Source organism: Pristiophorus japonicus, chromosome 4 (genome assembly GCF_044704955.1).
Source record: "Pristiophorus japonicus isolate sPriJap1 chromosome 4, sPriJap1.hap1, whole genome shotgun sequence".
NCBI lineage: Eukaryota > Metazoa > Chordata > Chondrichthyes > Pristiophoridae > Pristiophorus > Pristiophorus japonicus.
In genome coordinates, this window is record NC_091980.1 from 280205221 (window position 1) to 280210847 (window position 5627).

Here is a 5627-nt window from a genome sequence, read left to right on the forward strand (position 1 = left end):
GTAACTGCTTCGGGTGCGGGAAGAATGGGCACTGGAAAAAGGACTGCAGGAATCCGTGGAAGGGTAGCACAGGGAAGAATTCTCCAGCCCTGCCCAAAAGGCTGGGACAGGGAAATTGACCTCTCCCCATACGTTTGATACATTCGTGGCTGCGCTCCGAACTGTATTAGATGGCCCAGGGAAGGTAGCCACCGCCACCCCATCCCACCCAGGTCAGTGACTAGAACCGGCGCAGCCTGTCTACCTGTACCCCCTAGAGTATAACGCATGGAAGAGACCGTGCTTTCAGATGGAGATGGAGAAGGTGAAGGGGACTTATCTGCTAGATAATGGAGCTTCAAGTACAATTGTATATGCAGTTAGCCCCGCCACCTCACCTCTGTTTAACGAGGTCCCATACAGCTTAGTGGGGTTCACAGGCAACGATCAAGCTGGCTCATTCTCCATCCCATTTTCCATTCATTTGGGGACACTCCACATCAAAGTGGACTTGTGTCCTAATGAAGTGGGAGCAGGAAGGAAAGGGGATCCTGGGGGCCGATTTTATCATAGGCCACAGGATTCTAGTAGATCTTAGGAACCATGTCTTTGGGGGGGCAGTATGTATGGGACAAGAAAGTGAGGTGGCAGTTATCTTAGAAAAATGGGGCAAGGGGACTGTGTGCACAATGAAGCCAAAGGAGGGTTACGACCTCGAATTGCTGGTCAGTAACACTCCAATGGAATATCAAGAGTATGTGTGGGCACACCTTGCAGCATTCGCCACCCACAAACATGACTGTGGAAGGGTAAGCGGGATCGAGGTTAGTGTAGATGAGGACCCCATGACCCCACCCCAAAAGCAGTACAACTTCCCCAGGGAGGCGGAGGCAGATATGGGGACAGCCCTGGGTTCTTTAGTTAAGCAAGGGATATTGAGACCGATAGCCACACATGTAAACTCTCCGTTGTGGCCGGTTAAGAAACCGGACAACTCCTGGAGGGCCACGGTGGACTACCGGGTACTCAACCATAACATCCCAGCCTGTGCACCCACAGTCACAGCTGTCGCCGACCTCATTGAAAGTATCCCAGCATCCTCGACCACATTCACGGTGCTGGATATTTCCAACAGGTTCTGGTCCATCCCTTTACGGAGAGGGGACCAGTACAAGTTTGCCTTCACATTCAAAGGCCAGCAATATACCTGGAACTGTCTCCCCCAGGGCTTCCACAACAGCCCTAGCATTTTTCATCAATGCATGGCTAATTGTTTGAAGGGCTTCAGCAGGTCCCGTCAGTAGGCCCAGTATGTGGATGACCTGCTCCTTTTCACCGATGAGGGGGAGGAGCATTGCCCACTGCTGGCTGAACTGCTGGAGCTGCTCAGGGAGGAAGGCTTTAAAGTTAACCCTAAGAAGGCGCAAATCAGCCAGCAGGAAGTAAAATTCCTGGGGCTGACTGTGCGCGCTGGGAAAGGGCCATCGACAAGGTTAGAAGGGAGGCACTGCAAGGGTTACCCGCCCCTAACAAAGTGACAGGAGTGAGGTCTTTTCTAGGGCTAACCGGGTACTGCAGAGATTTATTGAGGATTATGCAGCCATAGCAGCCCCTCTGCTCCGACTCCTACACAAGGGAGTGGAGTGGGATTGGGACGAGGGTTGCGAGGCAGCATTCATCAAGCTCAAGAAAGACCTGCAGACCGCGCCGGCCCTAGGGGTTATTGACGGGGGGAAGGAGTTTTTCCTGGAGGTGGCAACCAGTGGGGACAATCTGAGTGCAGTGCTGCTCCAGGAGCGGCATGGCCAGCTGAGACCGGTGGTTTGCTCCTCCAGGATAGTCACGGATTTGGGGAAGGGGTACTCCAACTGAGAGAGGCACCTCCTAGCCACTCACTGGGCTGTGAAAAGATCATTGATCTTCATGGGGGATCCACTATCACACTCCTCACCCATCAGACGCCCACCCAAATGCTCCTGGACGGGAGAATCAAAGACAGGACAGTAAGCAGTGCCCGCATTGCTCGCTGGACCCTACTTCTCTCCCAGGTGGACCTTAAGGTAAAAGGCCTCTGCGAACCAAGGCTCGCGGCCAACATGATCTATCCAGGGACAGCCCATTGGTGTTCCATTGAAGGGGTATGAGAAGTCAACATAGGCTTTCGGGCCGGGTTACACCCCATGGGCTGAGACATCTATGAAGATGATTCAAGCACTGTATCTGCTGGTGAGCGACTCACAGGATGCGGAGTTTATGACCCAGAGGCAGGCATTGCCCTGGCGATTAAACTCCCCAGCACCATGAGCACCCAGCATGCTGAACTGTCAGCAGCGGTGTACGTGGTCACACACCCCGAGGAATTCCTCACCCCGTACATGATTTGCTCGCATAGCATGTTCATGTGCAATTCATGTACCGAATACCTGGCTATCTGGTCCCGTCGCGGGTACACTTCTGCTGACAGGAGACCCCTGGCAATTAAGCCTTCGCTGGAAAGGATGTCTACATCCACAAAGTGAAGGCACATTCAACCACTGAAGCGAGGGAAACCAGCAGGCTGACATGTTGGCCAAGCAGGGTGCTCGCACGGGCAAGCTCTGGGATCCGTACAACCCACGCCCCATTGCAGCGGTTAGGGGCAGGATTGGGACAAGAGGGAGGGCAGGGCTAGCATTGCCCTCGGAGTTGAAAACGGTTCAGACCCAGGACCCTGTCCTGAAAACTGTGCTGAACACGCTGGCAAAAGGGGAAAGGTTAGAGGGCCAGTACGGCACGGCAGCTATTAGCGTTAAAGAAAGCATGCTGTTCAGGGAGGGGAGAGGAATGGGTAATGCCGCAGCAGCACCAGAGACAATTCCTCCAACTGGCCCATGAGAGTCCAGGAGCGGTACACCCTGGGCCTGAAGCCACCTGGCAACAGGTGGAGTAGGCCGGGTGGTGGCCAGGACTCAGGGAGGATGTCCGCGAGTTCTGCGCCAGCTGTCTGGTGTGTGCTGCCAACAACCCTGATCCCCAGAAAAGAAAAATGTCTATGGGTCACATTGGGAGGGTGGAGGGACCATGGCAGTCGATTCAGGTCAACTACATCGGGCCCCTGCCCACCACCCAGGGAGGCTACAAGTACTGCCTAGTGTTGGTGGACGTGTTCACAAAGTGGGTTGAAGCCTTCCCATGCCGATCAGCTACTGCATTGGGAACAGCTAGGATCCTGGTCAGGGAAGTGTTCACACAGTGGGGCCTGCCACAGTATGTCGAGTCCGACCAAGGGAGTCACTTTACCGGGCAGGTGATGCAGGAGATCCTTAAGATGCTCGGTATCGAGGGGAAATGGCATGTTGCCCACAACCCGCAGTCATCCGAGCCAGTGGAGCGTTTAAACTGCACTATCAAGGAAAAGATCCATAAGGAAACAGGTGACTCACCCAAGAAATGGACAGAGGTTTTGCCACTGGTCCTCATGGGGATCCGGGCCAGCCTGTCCAAGAGCAGGGTTACTCCCCGTACGAACTCATGACTAGCAGGGCTATGCGAACCCCCACCCATGTGCTAGCCCCGGTGCTTATGGAAGGTCAGATTAGGGAAGCGAGCCGGGACAGCTTTGTCAGGAATCTGTGTGACCACCTCAAGTAGATTCACTGGCAGGCTGCTATCAACATGGGGAAGCAGCACCTAAGCAATCGGTTGCTGCTACAGCCCCACAAACACCACGAGTGGGAGATAGGGGACCAGGTCATGGTAAGGAACTTTGCGCGAGTAGGGGATTTTGAAGCATTGTACATGGGGCCATACCACATTTTCGACAAGGCAAGCCCCATGGTCTATGCCATAAAAGATGCCCCGCCGCACAAAGTGGTTTTATATAAACCAGTTTAAGCTATTTAACCATGGGAAGGCTGTGAAACGAAAGGGACAGCCAGGAGAGGTGACCCGTCCTCAGGACAGGGATCCTCAGCCAGCAGCCTCCGATTGTGGAGGGCCCACGGCGAACGTAGCAGACCCACAGGCCACACAGCTAGGGGGAGTGAATTGTGTTACTGGAGGGGCTATCCCACCAATTGTTTGGGATTCAGACGCACCCCCAGTAGCCAGAGCCCCAAGAAGGACTCTCCATACACCACGACCAAAGACACCGTGGTCACCAGCACCCCAGTTTCAGTGTTTCAGCCCCGGGAGGGTAGCAGCCCGTAAAAGAATGCCCAAGGTCAAGGGTCATTCTCGGGATAGGGATCCCCAGCCTGCAACCTTCAACGATGAGGGACTCATAGGAGAGGTAGCGGTGGGCCAAGAGAACAACAAGGGTCCCCAGCCTGCAGCCTCAGGCTGTGCGGAACCCACAGGGAATGACATGGACCCAGCAGCTACACAGAACGGGGTAGTGTGCCGTAGTACAGGAGGGGCCATTCCCCCGATCATATGGGACTCAACGAAACCCCCGGTTAGAACTCTCTGGATCCTGCGGTACAGGCCACCTTACATCCAGCCACACAAACTGCCCAGAGGCCGCAAAAGGGAGGAGCAGAACAGGAATTAGCCTGGCCACCCAGAGACGGGTGGCAGATGTACATAGCATTACTGTATGATTTTAAGTGTGTTTTCAGATTTTTGATAGTTTCAGTTTTAGAATTTAATTATTTTAGAAGTAAGTTTAAGATTGTAGAACTGGATCACCTTTGCCAAGCCAGAGAACTGTTTTTCTCGAGGGCAAGGCTATCTAATTTGTGTCCCTACAGGAAAGGAACCGAATGATGAGAGGGTCCTTGCTCCTGCTCGCCCCAATGGGGGCGAGTACGGGTCACAGAGGTGACATCGAGGAAACCTTACAGAAGTACACTTACCTGCATGGTGTCCGAAGGAAACGGAGCAGCTATACCAGGCCCTACTCAGAGAAATGTTCAAGAAATTTTACGAGTTAGATTTCTGCAACGTAGACAAAGCAGATTTATACACCCTATCCGGTGGGAACACTGTGCGCACGGGGAGACAAAGGAGGGGAACCTGGAATGACATTTTTACTGCATATACAAGAACCTCTGTGATAAATAGCATGGATGATATAGAACTGCAAACACAAATAAATGGTCTAAAAAACCAACTATGGAAAATCCTAAGGGAAGAGAACACAGTGGTAGGCTCAGAGCGACACAAGGACCAGGCTATGATGGTCCATTTAAATGAGATTATTGCTGAGTTGGAAAGACACACACAAACAGTAAATGCACTCATACGGAAGGACAGGAATGCCTCAGACCAGGCTGCAAGGAATGAGGTGTGTGTGCTGTCTGGGGCATTGTTGTTGGGTGAGGGCTGTAACAACCTGGAGGATTTAAAACAAGGTTTAGTCCCCTCCTGGATCAGCAACAAACACCTCACAGCCCTCCACCCATTTAGTAATTCGCTGAACCAGTGCCAACTCCGTCCAGCTTCTGAAGCCTACCTTGTCCCAGTGGATTGTGGGCATTCCAATCACACTATCATGGGGATAGTAGTGAAGATGCCGGTCATGGGTGGGAAAGCTCGACCCGCACCAGTATACAGGGTAGAGAACATTGGGGTCATTCAAGGGGGTGCACACGTTTGTTTCACAGCGGTCCCACATTATGTCATAAAGTGGGAGCACGCTATAACAGGTACTGACCTCTCTGGATGCC